The following is a 17,624-nucleotide window of genomic DNA, read 5'->3' as shown; positions in this document are numbered from 1 at the left end:
AAAAAAAAGGGGGGTGGATAACAAAACAAGAGAGAGAAAAAAACATATTATAAAAAAGATCGAACCTTCTATTTAATAAATTTTTAATATAAGCCGCTTTAGATTTTACATACCTGCTGGACCTTTTGAATATGTCACATTTCCAGAGTATTAATATGTATCCATTTATACAGTTCTTTTTATTCTCTGATAGAGCTAAGCTGTTTTAATTGTTAGTACAGTGAATGTCTATCTAAGATAGCACCGTTGGAAACTATCTTAAAGTATTTAGGAAAGTTAAAGATCTATATGTCAAACTACAGCTTTATTTCAGATGAATTGAAATCTTGTTTTACACATTTACCTTCTCGGCCTCTTTCATTCTATTTTGCTGACATTTTTTTCTATTTTATCAGTTTAATACTTGTCATGATTTCTATGTAGCTATATTGTTATATTATGAAAGTTATTAGAGTAAATATAAAAGAGACTATAATTGTTATGAAGGAAAAAATGATTGAAACTATGTTTAAATAAAATCAATTATGAGATAATTAGTGACATTTCTGATTCTTTTGTTAACAATTTTATAAAAATTCCATTTCAAAAACAAATATTAGAATTATAGAGTATGTATGTTAAATTCAAAGCATGGTTGTTGCCATTTGTTTTTAGTCTTTTTGCTGTTCTGTTACCAATAGCGCTTTACATGCCTGCCTTTACCTGATAAAAATGTGAAATATTTTCCAAGAAGTAAATTTGAAATGTCTAGTAGTAGTAGTAGTAGTAGCAGCAGTAGTAGTAGTAGTAATAATAATAAATCAGTTAAACATTAATTCATTTCTGTTGAATCAGGAGATGTTTCTTTTATCTTTCATATTGTGCGCAAGGGAATTTTAATAAGATGTTTTTAAAGGCTGCTGTTTTCTTACAGGTGAAAATTTTTATTGATGATAACGTATACACATGGATCACTGCCTAGAATTTGAAATTTCAGAAATATAGTAAAATGTCTTAAGAATCCTGGTTTCTTTTAGTAATCGCTATTTCAAATATTGTCATCGATTTTTGTATATGATGAATGGAGCAATATGTGAAGCATGACTCTAAAGTAAATGTGATTCATATATTAACATGCATACGTGACAAAAATTTAAGTGAATGTTGACACTTTCAAATTAGTCACTTTTGTCGTTGATATATATATCCTCTATTGCTCAAAAGTTATGCTAGATTTCCAGGAACTGGTTTTAGAGACTATTATGCACGTTTTGTTTTCTTTTGCATGACCTCACTTATGGCCAAACTTTATCCTGTGAAGAGAAGAAATCGATTTGGTGAAACTGCCAAAAGTAATTTGAAGCCAAATGTTGTGAGCCAGGTGGTTATTCAATCTGGGTAGTCAAATTTGTGGTTATTCAGGTTAGGTGTCTCTTTCTTGAGTTCCTCCTCTCCCTGTGAACATATGTCTGTCATAGCATTTATCACATTCATTTGCAATTATCTGTTTACTTATTTTTCCCCCTGTTAGACCAAGAACACCTTAAGAATAGGAAAGTTATTGAATTCATGTCTTTATTTCTGGGTCTGCCATCGAATTTGTCACAGAGTAGGTGTGCTCAGTGAATGAGTGAATTTAAAAAGAATATAAATGAGATTATTTTTAACTGAAGACATTTGCAAAAGTGAAGTTATCCAAGTATTTCTGAGTATTTCAACCATTTCTAGTATTAATGTTGACACAAATATATACTCTTGGGGGCATTATTATGAGAAGATCTCTCTGATTTGGCTATAAATTCTCATTTGTTAAAAATGAGGCTGAGAATAGTTTGCACAAAAAGTGCAGAATAAAACTCTTACTTTAAAATAGATTTATGCCATCCTTAATTTGTAATAGCTGCCAGGTAATTGATTGGTGATTTTCTTCTAAATAAGGTTATAGCTGATTTTTAAAAAATGTTTTTTAATCTAGGGATGCATTCTTACAGATTTTAATCAAATTATTAGTACTTTTCAATTGGCAATTAATTAGCTTGTGATAGTAGAAAGATTGCACTATGGTGTAGGGAATCTGAGTTGTAATTCTTCTGCCACTAGGTACATGATCATCTAACCTTGAGTGGTCTTGTGTGTGTCAATTGCATTTATTTGTCTTTGTCCTAATGTAGAACTGCAAAAAATCAAAGTTTTTGCTAGTGAAAATATAAACTGTCTGGGAACTTTAAAATATGCATAAAATCCCTGAGTCTCATTTAACCTGGTATATACTTCTGTTGCAGTACCTCTGTCCTTTTGTTTGGTGCTTGTTTTCCTTCTCATGGTAGACTCCTTGAGGGCAGGATCTCAGTCATTTAATCTTCATATTTACAGTACTAAGTATAGTATCTACAGCCTTTTAAAGATTGTTTAATGAGCAAAGATTTACGTGAATCAATATCCAGTGGTTGAAAAGGAATTTAGAAGCCTTGGATTCTAATGTTTAATATTTTGCTTTATAGCTATATGAGTTTGGGCAATTCATTTAACTACTCTGGATCTTGGTCACATGATTTCTGGTTCTAAAATTTGGTGATTACATGTGAATTTTGATATTTCATATGGGCTTCAAATGAACCTTGTGGTGGGGAGAGAGACAGGGAAAAGTAGTTAATAGATAGTCACTTTGTATATAAATGTGCATATGTCACTGTGGAATGTAAATATCTCTTTAATCTTTAAAGTATTATTTAAGAGGTTTAAGGTTGAAATAGAGGCCTTTGTTGCATGGTGCTTGAGTTTTTATAATTGAGATTTTTGTTCTGAAAAACAAAGAATTTTATTTTTTATCTTAAAGTAGACTTTTACCTTAAATGTATATGATGTAACAAAACTGAATTGCATGAACAAAACAAGTCTCGGTAATACTTAAAGATCTTTTCGATATTGAGATATAATAAAAGTAAATGATATTAATTTGATGTCATTAGCTTCACTTGGATAAATGAATTAAAATTCTATGTAAATATCAAGGCTATGGTACCACCATAAGGATAGAACTAGAGATCAATGGAATGGAATAGGAATTCCAGAAATAAACCCCTTACATTTAACAATTTTTAGCAACGTTGTCAAGACACGTCAACATGGGAAAGATAGTCTTTTCAACATATAGTGGCAAGACAACCGGATATCTACATTGAAGAAAATAAAATTGGACTACTCCTTCATATCATATATAGAAATTAACTTGATTGGATCAAAAACCTAAATGAAAAGCTAAAACTATCAAACTCCTAGAAGAAAACATAGGAATAAATCTTTGCGACCCTGGATCAGGTGTTGGTTTCTTAGATATGACACAAAGAAACACAAGCAACAAGATGAAAAACCAATAAATTGGACTTTATCAAAATTAAAAACTTTGTGCCCCAAAGGATATCATCAGTAAAGTGAGAGGACAACTCATAGAATGGGAGAAAATTTTTCCAAATCATATATTATTACAAGAGACTTGTATCTGGAATATATAAAGATCTATTAACGCAGTAATAAAAAGACAACCTAATTTAGAAATAGACAAAGGATTTGAATAGACTTTTCTCAGGAGAAGATATGCAGTCAATAAGCACATGAAAAGTTACTCAACATCTTTAGTCATTAGGGAACTGCTAACGAAAATCAGAATGAGATACCACTTCACACTAATAAGATGGCTAGAATAAAAAAGATGATAGTAATAAGTGCTGACAGGGATGTTGAGAAATTGGAACTCTCAGATATTGCTAATGGGAATGTAAAATGATGCCATAGCTTTGTCACAGAGTAGGTGTGCTCAGTGAATGAGTGAATTTAAAAAGAATATAAATTTTAAACAGAGAGTTACCACATGACCCAGCAATTCCACTGCTAGATATATACCAAGAGAATTGAAAATGTATGTGCACAAAAAAATGTGTACATGAATATTCATAGCAGCATTTTTCTTAATAGCCAAAACATGGAAAAAATCCAAATGTCCATCAATTGATGAATGGATAAACAGTATATGGTATATCCATAAGTGGAAATTTTTTAGTCATAAAAAAGGAATGAAGTATTGATACATGTTACAACATAGATGAATCTTGAAAAAATGGTGCTAAGTGAAAGAACCCAGACACAGAAAGCCATATATTGTATTAATTCCATTTGTATGAAATGCTTGGAATAGGCAAATGTATAGAGACAAAAAAAACAGATTAATAGGGCAGTGAAACTACCCTATGTGATACTATAATTGTGGATATGTATCATTATAAATTTGTCCAAACCCATAAAATATATAACACCAAGAGTGAGCCCTAATGTAAACTATGGACTTTGGATGATAATAATATGTCAATGTAGGTTCATCAATTGTAATTAACATACTGTTCTTGTGGGAGATGTAATATTTCTTGTTTCTGAATATGCCTCATTATTTTTAAAAAGGTTCCTTTAATTCTCTTTCTGCTTGACCCCTTCTCCTCACACTGTTCAAAGACCCCTATATTTTCAGCAAGACCATACTCAGCTGATACATCCTTCAGGAAATCTATAATCGTCCATCCTATTGTAATGTAAACTCTTCTTACTTCTTGATTTTGCCCTCATTTGCCACTGAGTGATATTGTGCCTTGTACATTCATTTATGTAATGTTCTTAGCCTGTCTTCCAGCCTATGTGCTCTTTGAGGAAAGAAGGACTGTCTTACTGATCCTTATATACTCTATAGAACCAAACAGAATGCTTTAACAGTAGAAGAAGAAAAAACATTTGCTGAAATTGAATTCCATTAAACCATTCTAACCACAGCACTTAGATATACATCTGTTATAGCACTTTGTGGTGTTAACTTGCAAAAATTCAATTGAAATTCTTAGTTACAGTGCTGGAGCTAATTTCTGTCAGTGCAAGAAAGCTGATTGTTAGATAGATATTCAGGAATTTTGTGAACCTGATAAACCTTGAAATCAGCCATAATGAGAGTATTTACACCATGGAAATCAGCAAACTTCAAATCACAGCTTTTTGTTTGGGGAAAGCCGATTTATCAGCCCACCACTGGTGTGTGTGTCTAACCCCCAGTAGACTGTGAACTTCAGTTTCATTTCTGCCTCAATACCTGGCCTATGATAGGAACACACTTTACTAAATTAATGAATAAATAAGTGATTGAATATATCAGCTGCCTATTTCTCTGCTGCCTGGCTCCTGCTGGCAGAAACTGAATTTCAGAATCTAGTGTATTTTTGCGAACAAGTTCAGAAATGACCTATTATCATGGACTGCAGTTTTCTCTCTGATTCAGAGTTTGAATCAAAAAAAGTATCTATGGGAAGTGAAGACTATTAAACACACATGTTTCAATAGCACAGTAAGGATGGCATTTCTGTCCATTATCACCTTGTTAAGCTACTCCTGCTATGACTTTGCTGCCTACTAATTTTTTGGCATCCATTGCTTAACTGATTGACTCACCTTTCAGTTTCCAAGTTGGAAGCCAATAGTGTGAACCAGCTCAAATTAGCCGAAAGATTTCCTTTCACATTTTAAGAGGTAACTAACTGATTAATTCTCTCTATTCGTAGATGGTATAAGTTCCAACAAATGAAAATATAATGTCTTAGGACCTTAAAATATTATTTTAAAAATTACTGTATTAAAACAACTTGTGCTGTTTTTTTTTCTGTTAACATCCCTGTTGATTTTGTCAAAAGTAACATTTATATAAAATGAAATTTAAAGATAATGTTAGGAGACATTTGGATTTTTTATTTTTTCTAAAACATTCTCCATAGTTATGATGCATAAGTTTAAAAAATAATGCTGTGTCTTCTGACCATTCCACGTGCCTTCTATTGCCATCTAAACTCAAAACCACTTTTAATGTCTTTTACATTTTGAGGAAGATAAATACCATGTTCAGATCTCAACACTAAATGTTAAAAGAATGGAAATAGCAACTTATTCTCCAAGCTGCTGAGTAGGTTTTATGTTGCATACACCAAATTTACATGACATAGAGTACCTTAAATTCCTTTTTAAAAGATGTACAAGTATATATTAAATATGTATCGGATTTACTCTTATAACCAAGGAAATAAGTAGGCTAATCACTAACATAAATTTTTTTTTTTTTTAACTTTTGGAGTTCTGTTCTCACTTTACACAACAGGTTAAATATTTTGTTGATAAAATCAAGACAGAAAATGACATTTGGACAACATGCATATTTGTTGGTTTTATTCAAAGTGCGAAAAATTTCAAACAGTTCTAATTAGGTGCAAGTGCACTCTATCTCTAGAGGTACATCTCTCGGCATCAACTACTCAGCTACTCAGTTGCGTATTGAAATTCTTAGCTGAATGGAATTAATATGCCATGAATACTGAAGATGTTTTATTCAAAAATAATAATAGAGAGATGACATTTTAATAAAACCTTGTCTATTCTATGGAAAAGTTAAGAGATAGAAGCTGTCCAGAAAAATGGGAGATTCCTATTTGGATTAAAAATTTATAGTATGCTAGTATTTGTTTGCAAGTGTGTGTGTGCAAGAATACTATTGAATCATTTCCAAAGACTGATAAGCATTTGCGGTGTACAATACATCAAAACACAAAATTAACTACTTTTCATTTTTTAGACAAAGTCAAGCATCACAAATTTTGTTAGAAAAGAAGCACGCAACTAAGAAAGAGTTTTCTTTTTTAAGGCATTTTATAAAAATAATTCGAATTCTGAATATAGTATCTGTGATCTATAACATGTGGTTGGTTTATACCTGTAGAAGCAACTGTTCAGGTTACCATATAGAATGGCTTTCTATGGACTCCATATGTAATTGGTTCACTTAAATTCTGTGCTTGACTGCAGGAATGGGAAAATCAGAAGTACTTTAAGTTTATCTGAGCATCTTGGAGAGGATAGAAATTCTCTCAAAATTCTGATCACTTGAGGGAGATTTTTGTTATGGAGACTACTGTATTGAGTAGTAGTTTTGACCAGATGATCTCGTAGGTCAATTTTGGCTCTAAAGTTCTTAGAATCTGTGATAGATTGTCAAAATATTTCCTAAATAACATGACAGAGTATTAAAACTTCCATTTGAAGGTATCCTTTCTGTAAAATACATCTTATTTAAATAATGCGTAGCAGGAAACAAAACTAAAAAATTATAATTAATGTTTAGTGATAAAGCTAATTGTCAATAATACTCAAACATTAGTTTTACAGAACATTAATTAGATATTCCTGTTATCAGTCTGTTACACACTATCAGGGCTTAACATTTCCTCAACTTGGAAAATACTGTTTTAATCTTTTAAGACCCCTAATTCTGTATGATAATTAGTTCCATATGAAACAAATGATTTCTCGAGAACCTACTATGTTTATTAGATATATCACAGTGAAAGTGATTTTCCTTTTTTAGCTAGATTTTATCTTAAGCTAACATATTACTTATTTTGAAATAAAGGTACAAGTTCTAAGCTCTAGAACTTATTTCTGTTTAGGTCATTTACCAGAAATGGACTTTATTGTCAGTCTGTGTGGTAGTTTTATTAGATATCCTAACTGCCAAAATATATGGATTAGACTCTACTTAAATGCATGTATAGAAACTATTTTTAGTATTTGCATTTTAAATATGTGCCATACACATACATTTGTAAATATATAGCAATTACCAACTATTTTCTATTTAACTATGTGCTTTTACATTTTAACTGCATGTTATGATTTTATTAATCAGTAAATATGTGCTTTTACCAATACTAAATTGAAATACAACTGGTAGAAATAAAGTAGAATTTACTGAGAAATTATTACTGACAATGATCACGTTTACTAAATGCATAGGTCTCTTGCTTACCTCTTACCTTTCTATCTAGAACATTCTTTGCATGGTTTGCTTCTCATTCTTCAGGTCTCAAATGAAATGTTGGCTTAGAAAGCCCTTCTCTGCCACCATCCCCCAACCTAATGAAATCTCCCCTCCTTTGCTAGTTTCTGTCACTGAACCTAGTTTATTTCCTTCATAGGACAGATCGTAGTTGTAATAATGTATTTGCTTACTTGTCTTTCCTATTAGACTATAGGGTTCATGGCAGCAAAACCATTTCTTTTTTATTTTCTGGCATAACCCAAGCACCTAATTCAACAGCTACAACAAAATTTTACTGCCTATAAGAAAATTTTCCAGTCAAACTCATTCTCTTTCTCTCTTATACTGATGGAGCCCTTTATACTAGATAGCCATTTATACCCTTTCCATGCCTGTTTTTTCATCTCTGAGATGATGACCTATCTCAAGGGTTTGTTATGAAGATCATCTTCAGTAGAGCATTTAAAGCTCTTACCACAATGCCTAAAACATTATAAGCACTCAATACATGTTTTTAATATTAATTTAAGATGTATTATTGCCTGAATTGTGTGAAAAATGTTTACCATTGTGTCCATTGCTCTCTTTTTGCTATAAGCTTCAGAAGATGAGTGGGTATGTCTTTCTTATTTGTCAGTATTATATCTAGTATAGTATTCGGTAGCAAGTTAAGGTCTAATTCAACATCCATTGGGTGCTTGATTCTATCCCCTAAATATTTGCAGAGTAATACTAATTGCTGTATTCGTGTCTGAACATTATTATGAGCTAATAACAAACAACCTCACCTTTATTCCACCTTGTTCACCACCAGCTCCAACCATTCAGGGCTGCTTTGACATACATTCTTTAGACATACCCCTGTAATTTCCTGTACTTTTGCTTGTCCATGCTCTTTTCTGCTCTGTTTTTACATTCCATGTCCATATCTAGAAAGTTAAGGTCTGTGCTCCAGTGTGTTACCTCTATAAACTTTTCTCTAATTTTTCACAGAGATAGAATGACTTTTTCCTCTTGGCTCTTTGTTTATGACTTTCTTTTGGCACCTAATAATGTATGTCTTAAATTTGGGCATTTGTATAAAGATCTACCTATATAAAAAAAGAAATATAGAGTCCTGCATTCAACGAATATAGTGCTCCTACCATGTACTAAGCATCATATTGCAACTTATAGCACAAGGATAATTTGCATGTGGGCTTTCTAAGGAGATAAACTCACACATATTAAAGATGATTTAGTAAGTGCTGTAACAAATCTGTTGGAAGGTTGTAGGAACTGGGATAACCTTCTCTACAGGGTGGAAGAAAGCCATTTTAAGAGGCAATATTTGAGGTGGACCTTTAAAATGAGTAAGAATTTTCCACATGAGCAAAAGGGAAAAGCATAGAGGTGTGAAAGTAGCTGCATTTTAAGGAAACATCATTTTTCCAATCTACCTAGAAAAAAGGCTTCTTTTATCTTCAAATCCTCTTAGGGTCTGCCCAGTATGGTGCTTGACATATAGTAAGAATAATAAATAAATGCAAGTGATATGTCTCGTACAAACCAGCCTACACTACTCTCTATGTCCATCTCTTGCTTCTGCTTTCTTCTGAACTACCTTTATTCTGTCAGTATCTTTCCAAGTGGTGTTGGTACAGTGACTACTATGTAAAGCTCTGAGTTTATTCTGCCAGTTTGGTAACTTTAATGAAATTTGCCTCTCTCATACTTAAGGCAGAATTCTTGCCCCTGATTTAACTAGCTCAGCTTGGGTCACATATTCATCATTAAACAAATAACTTGGTGGGTGAGAAGATAACAGGTTATTAATTTGGAGAAGTAAGTGAGGGCCAAATCATTCTAAGTACGATAGGATGCTTTTAAAGGTTTCAAATAGAGAAATTACATGATCTAATTTATATTTTTTTAAATACTATTTTTGCTGCTGTGTGTAGAATGGATTGCAGAAACCAAAAGTGAAAGCACCTAGACTGGCAAAGTGGTTATTGTAATAGTTTAGCTGAGAGATGGTGGTCTTCCTGTTTATGGATTAAAAGGAATAGATGGTAAGATTAAGGGGAAAATGAAAGATGATTCCTAAATTTTGACTTAAGTAACTGAGTGAATGGTAGTATTATTTATTGAAATAGGGAGGACTGGATGTGAGGATAGTTTAGTTTTGGCTATGACTGTTCATTGTCTGAGTGGAGAAGCAGGTATATCAATTGGACAAGTCCTTAGGTGTCATTTTTCTCATCTGTAAAGTGAAAATAATGCCATCTATTTAATATGGTTACTGTGGGATGTGTTAGCATATAAAGCATATGGCATATAATGGTTGAACGAATGAAGTTTATATTCAAAGCCTAATAAGTACACCCTTTAAAAAAACTGGAACCAGCTTCCTTTCCCTAATTTTGTTGCAACATTTAGCAGTTACAAAACAACATACCGTGTGTTTATTATCATATTTGATAGATAAAGAATCTGGCATAGGAAAATATATTTGTTAAAGCAAATATTTTACTTTATCACATTGTCCAGTTCTTGCCTTCTTCCTTCTGTTTTATTTATAAAAATGGTGAGTTTTGTGAAATGTGTAGGCTAGAGGAAAAAAGGATTCCCTATAGTACGTTGGTCAAATACTAATGAACTTGCCCTTAGATATATGCTTAACATTGCCTAACCCATGAGTTAAATAAAAATGACATTGTGAGTTCAGGAGTGTACAGTTGCATGGTTACTCAGTCCCTGTACACTTGGCTACAAGGCTAATGCTATTTGGACTTATGAGAGATTGGGGAAATGACTAATGTAGTTTTTAGATTTTGTATTGTGGGATATATCTTAAAGAATAGGGGTGGGGAGTTGGTTAAAGCTGCGTAGAGCAGGGAAAGGGCATGACATCAGGTGTTAAATTTGAATGGGTAGTGGCTATATCATATAACCTTAACTTATCCAAAACATGCAAATGAATTATTTTACTTTTGTGATTTACAATGTAGCCTAGATTTGCTTCACAATCTGTACTTTTCAAAACTTAGCAACAAAATGAAATGAAGAAATTATCCATACCTTCGGGTTGACATTGAGAAGTATAACAATAAGTTTTCCATCATAGTATTAGAAATTTATTTTAATTACTTAGAAAGTACAGGAATAATATTTTTATTATAAACGATTCAGGAACTCAGAAGTCTGAAAAAATACACATGGCAATCCTCTTTTGTGAGTTCTGTAGATTTCTCTACGATAGCTAGTTAGAAATGGAGTGGCTGAGTCGAGGGTTATATTTTATTTTTATAGATATCAGCAAATTGTCCCCTTAAAAAAGCTTTACCTAATTCTTCACCTACCGGGAGTATGGGAGCATGCATGATACATTGTATTTTTACCAACAATGGATTATATCAGTATTTTTAATTGTTTCCCAGTTGAAAGGTATAAATGTTGTTTTAATTTATATTTCCTTAATTACTAATGAAATGAAGCATTTTTCTTTGTATACTGGTTTATCTTAATATTATAGTTTCCAAACCATTTTATTTTGGTGTTTATTGAATTACAAAGTGATCAGTTGATGTGATGTAGTAATGATTAAATTATAACAACATTGAAACACTTGGTTCACATTGTTAAATTTACTTTAAACCACGTATATGTCGCGATGTGTAATTTATTGCCCTTTTCATGTTTGTCACAATCAGAATAAAATATGGAGAGTCAGAATGGCACAGTGGTTAAAAGTATAGACTGTTGAGCCAGGCTGCCTGGGTCAGAGTACTGCTTCTAGCACTTATTATTATGTGATCTTCATTAAGTTATATATCCTCTCTGTGCCTCAGCTGCCTCATCTATGAATGAGTGGATAAAGAAAATGTGATTTATACATACAGTAATATTATTCAGCCTTAGAAAGGCAGAAAATCCTGCCATTTGCAATAACACGGATGAACTTTGAAGACAGGTTATTATAAGTGAAACAGACAGTCATAGAAGGATGTATACTACATGATACCATTTCTATGAAGAAATCTAAAATAGTCAGATTCATAGAAGCAGAAGAAAGAATGCTGGTTGCCAGATGTTCGGGAAGGAGGAAGTGGGAAGGTATTAGTCTAAGTGTTTAAGTTTTTGTTATACAAGATGAATAAGTCCTATTGTAAAGTATAGTGTCTATAGTTAACAATACTGTATTGTATACTTAAAATTTTGCCAAAAGGATAGATCTTATATTAAGTATTCTTATCACTAAATGATAATAATTAATAATAAATAAAGACGATGGGAGGTGATGGATATGTTTATGGCATAGATTGTGGGGATTGTTTCACAGATGTATGCTTATCATTCAGTTGTATGTATTAAATAGGTGCAACTTTTTGTATTTCAGTCATACCTCAATAAAACAGTTTAAAATAGAAAATTTATGAAAATGGTTAATGTGTGCAAAGTGCTTAAAAATATTAAGTGCTATTTGAATGTCTGCTAAATAAATTAGTTAAATTAATAAATTTTATTGCGTATTGAGTACATGTAATCTTTAATGCACTGGGATCTCAGCATTTTTAATGACTTCTCGATGCAAAGATATACTGTAGCTCAAATGTTAAAGTTTAAAATCACATCTCGAATATATACTTTATAAGTGTCTCCCAGGATGATTATTGACTTGAAAAGAATTTCTAAAAAAATTTTTTTCTGAAATAAGTTAGATGAAAAAGGAATTAGTTTCATTTTCAAATGTTGATCATTTGAGCTTGAGAAACTAAGATTTTTGTTTGGAGCAATTGGGTGGTAGCCTGATAACAGCTGGAAAAAACCCACAGGTTTTTGATTTGTAAAGAATGAGTTCAAATCTGGCTCTATTACATAATAAAGCCATTTCTGTACCCACAGGGTTGATAAGAGCATGAAATGTAGTAACACATACAAAGTATGTAGATCAGTGCCCTGGCACGTAATAAACGATAGTTGTAGCTATTATAATTGTTTCTTCTCAGTGCTCTCCTAAAACTTTATCAATATCTTTATCACATTGCATCATGAATATTTATTTCTGGATGGGACCTTCACTTCCCTGAAGGCAAGGATATTGTGTTTCTATCTGTGTTTGTATCTCTCCTGCAGAGGTTGCAAACTGGCAACTACAAAACCTGTTTTGTTTGGCTACTAATTTTGGTTCCAGAGTATTTTAAATTCGAACTGATTACCAACATTTAAAAGAAGGCTATTCGTTTAAAAAACAAAACAGGATTCCTGGTTTCTGGCTTCTGTCAAAGAATCAGAAAATACTAGCAATACCAAACCCCAGATTTTCTATAGCAACAATCAGCTCTTCTGGAGAATCAGCTGCCTCCTTGGATGAGGTATGCTCTCTTCTTTGCCACAGCCTCCTACATCCCAGTATTGCGTCCTCAAAACTAAGGCCGAATGCTGTTTTTCCATCACATTCACTCATTTATGTTTACCTATCTGGCTGCTAGACGCTTGGGTTTGAGAAAGCTGCTCTAAGTGACTATCAGAGAGTCTGGAACATAAGAAGCCCTCAACAAGTGTTTGTTGAATGGATGAATGAAAGAGCCATAATATATAAATAGAGAAGGTTTACCAGATTTATCTTAAAATGTACAAGATAATAAAGGTCTAGATCTGCTTTAGCAACAGCTATTCCCATCATCTTTTTCAATATACAGCATGAAGAAGGAGTGGTAATGTTGGGATGTCAGAGAAAGATGCTCTGAAATAACAGGCTTTCATTGGATATGCTTGCCAGGCTGTCACAATTTTCAAGAATAGACATCCTCACATTTAGTCAATACTGGCATAATGCAGTGAAACATGACAAAAGATATGATCAAATGCATTTGCCATTTATTTTGGAATGCATGACAATATCTATTCACTTAAGCAAAAACATACAAACAACACCCAACTGTGTTTGAAGACAAGATATCTTTGATCAGAATCTCTGAAATATCCCTTTGACTTAGCTAGCTATTAATATAAACTTTATTAATTTGTACCTGACAGTAATTTGGGATTTATTATTATTTAGACTAGTTGAACTAATGTCTGTCCCAAATCTGTGAAGGAAGAGTTAGCCAAGAAAGCAAACGGTGTGAAGTAACTTTGTCAAGAAATGGGGCAGGAGGTAATGATCTATGAAAAAGAATGAACTTCCCTAATTTTAGTTTTTAGGGAAGCATAGCAAAAAGAAAAAGTGCATCAGAGTCCCATAGATTTCCTTTTGAATCCTGCTTCTACTTACATGGAGAGTTTGGACCTTCATTTGCTTTTTCCGTAAAGAAAGATTTAAAGCTACACTGAACTTCACAGTAAGAATTAGAAAATACATGCATGTATGTAAAGCACCTTACAGAACCTTTGCATTTCATGTTTTCTCTGTCTGGAGCATTCTTAGATTAGTACTTTCTCATTCAGGACTCAACACCTTTAAAGTTGAGAATGATGGGTAGGGCTCTAGTACCACTCTTCACAGATCTTATCTAATTCTGAAATTATCTTGTTTATATGTTCACTTATTTCTTTTCTGTTTCCTTCTCCCTACTTTACCCTGCCCACCATACACGTACTATAGAATGAATGTGATGAGCTCCATGAAGGCAGAGATTTTGCCTTTTTAGTTACTGTGATAGTCCTCCCTTATCTGTAGGGAATGTGTTCCAAGATCCCTAGTGGATGCCTAAAACCACAGATATTACCAAACCTTATATATACTATGTTTTTTCATCTATATGTATACCTGTGATAACATTTATGCACAGTAAGAGATTGACAGCAATAAGTAATAATAACAATAACAACATAATAACAATAACTAAAAACAGAACAATAATAATAATATACTGCAGTAAAAGTTATGTGAGTGTGCCTTCTCTTTCTCTCTCTCAAAATATCTTATTGTACTATACTCACCCTCCTTGAGATGATGCGAAATGGTAAAATGTCAACATGATGAGATGAAATGAGGTGAATGACCTTCTGACAATATATAACAAGCACTTTATGGCTTCTCTTTGGCATATCCGAATTGCCAGCATCACTGCTCTTTGAGTCCATTATTAAATAAAATAAAGGTTACTTGAATATGTACTGTAATACAAAGACAGTCAGTCTGATAACCAAGACAGCTACTAAGGTGACTAACGGACAAGTAGTGTCTACAGCATGGATATGCTGGACTAAGGGATGATTCACATCACAGGTGGGACAGAGTGGGACAGTGGGAGATTTCATCATGCTACTTAGAAGAGCATGCAATTTAAAACTTAGAAGTTGTTTCTTTCTGGAATTTTTCATTTAATATTTTTAGAGCACAGCCAACCATGGGTAACTGAAACTGTGGAAAGTGAAACCACGGATAAAGGCAGACTACTGTACTACAAAATAGTACCTTCCTTGTAGTGGGCACTCAATAGATATTTGTCGAGTGGCTGGACAACTGAATGAATGCTCACGAATTATTAACTCTCAGTGAACTTATTTGTTAAATTTAGAACAGGTTTATCTGTTGTTTATAAGTCCAGTGAGAAATTCTCCTAGCACTTTATAGCAGTACATTATGTATTTTCTTTAAAGTATTTTTCAGTCTATGGCCATGCCACCCTGAACAAGCCCGATCCCGTCTGATCTTGGAAGCTAAGCATGGTCGGGCCTGGTTAGTTACTTGGATGGGAGACCACCTAGGAAGACCAGGTGCTGTAGGTGTGAAAAATAAAAAATAAGGGATTGTAAGCTGACAAGATCCTTGGAATCTGTGAGGTAAATCAAGGGTTGCCTCGCCTAAAAAAAATAATAAAATAAAATTTTTTTATGTCACCCTAATTTTTAGCATTAATAAAGAGATAATCTGCTTTTTTGTGAGGAGGCAGAATTGTTATATATTTAATTCTTAACTCTTTTTTTCTGGTGCCATCTGCATTTTTTTCCATTTATTTATTCAATCACTTAAAAAAAAATCCTATAACAAGTATATTTGTATAGTAAATAACTATTCACAGATTTTCTCCCCAACTAGGTTCCTTAAGGGAGTATAGAGGTCAGCATCTTGTCCACCTAGAACTTTCTTTGCTGTATTGTAGTTATTCCAGTGAGAACTTATTGAATCAATAAGGGACTAAGTTTGAAACTGGTAGTAGTTATAGCATCCACTATGCTTGTCTCTTTCTAGCTCTACTCCTATGAATGCATTAGGTATCTTGGCCCAGAAAGAAATTAATTTTGAATCATCACTTTTAAATGAAATAGTGCCAGGTATACAGGTAACACGATTAATTATAGTAACATCTGAATCATTGTAATCATTTCCAGGTAACCATTGTGTGAATAAATGAATGAACTGATGAATAGTTAGACCCATATAATGTGGCAGCTATGTTAGAGTCAAACTTACATTTTTAACTAAAGAATATTTGACTATCTTGAATATTTAATGATTATAATATAGTCCATTATCAATATTTTTTATTGGAAAAAAAATTGTATTTTAGAAGAACTCACTACATAAGGTAACAAAATTCCAAAATCAAATTACATGAAAATATACATCGCAATTTCTTTGTACAATAGGTGAGAAAAATCTGTAATATAGAAGAATAGAGGCAAGGAAATATGAAGGGTTAAGGAGAAGGGTATGAGGGTAAACAGCATTTTTAATAGCAAACCCAGAAGTTAAGTAGAAAGCCCGTAGCTGTGCATGCTTTATTCATCTGACCTTAACATTAGGTAACCAAAGGGCAAAAATAAAACCAAATCAGAATTTTGTATAGTTTGGGGTAAATTTCAGTAAATTGAATTCAGAACCAACTCTTTTAGTTTTCAGGGATAATGACAGTTCAAGAGCTCTCAACAGCCAAAAGTGTTATTGCTGCAACCAAATCCAAGAGATGGGTGCAACATGAAAACATACCATTGATAAAACTATGTACTTACATGCTTTATTTCATTTTTATTTCTTTATAGACCTTGAGACATAAAGGTAGAAATACTATGCTAAATTAATTTTTCACACTTATACTTTCATTGCTTTTAATAATGTTATTTTAAATTAGCCTGATAAGTATCAATTGGAACTGTATGTTTTAGCATCCTCAAATTGAAAGAATAGTTACAGAATACATGTAAATGATAAATTCTCGGGGGGGAATTCTCTCCTTCCTTAAGTAATCTTAATACACTGTCTAATAGGGTAGCAACTAGCTGCAAGTGGCAATTTTAATTAAAATTAATTAAAATTAAAGGAAAAAATTAAGTTCTTTAGTTTTAAGTGCTCAGTAGCCACATGCGGCTAGTAGCTACGCTATTGGACAGCACAGATATAGAACATTTCTGTCATCACAAAGAGTTCTGTTAGTACTGATAGAATACCATATACACACTCCATATCCTTTATTTTGCCACTTTGTACATTAGATTTTTTTTGGAATTTGAAAACAAAGTTTAATATATCTTAGAAATACTACCTTACTAACTTTTTGAAATCTCTTTTCCCCAAAACGATTGTTTTATCAACTATGTATTTAAATCAACAGATTCTTTTTTCTCTTTATTTTTCAGTTTATTAACATAGTCAACACCTGACGTTTTCACCATTATTTAAAACTCCAAAATCTTGGTGAATACAGTTGAAGCAGTCCCTCTAGGTGTTGTTCACTCTTAAGACAACACAGCGTATGACAGTGTCTCCATGTGCCTCTTACCATATACAATGGAAAAAAAAGAACTTATTAAATAGTGATTTTTCTCC

General features: G+C 32.6%; 1 protein-coding gene and 1 pseudogene across 2 annotated transcripts in view; both read left to right on the top strand.

Moving 5' to 3' along the window:
• FAF1 (Fas associated factor 1) overlaps positions 1-17,624 on the top strand; it is a 354,641-nt gene that overhangs the window by 160,499 nt on the left and 176,518 nt on the right. The window lies entirely within an intron of this gene.
• On the top strand, positions 15,467-15,586 carry LOC120622997 (uncharacterized; annotated as a pseudogene).

Source organism: Pteropus medius, unplaced genomic scaffold, assembly GCF_902729225.1.
Source record: "Pteropus medius unplaced genomic scaffold, Ma_sr-lr_union100, whole genome shotgun sequence".
Classification (NCBI taxonomy): Eukaryota; Metazoa; Chordata; class Mammalia; order Chiroptera; family Pteropodidae; genus Pteropus; species Pteropus medius.
This window is presented reverse-complemented; position numbering and strand designations above follow the sequence as displayed.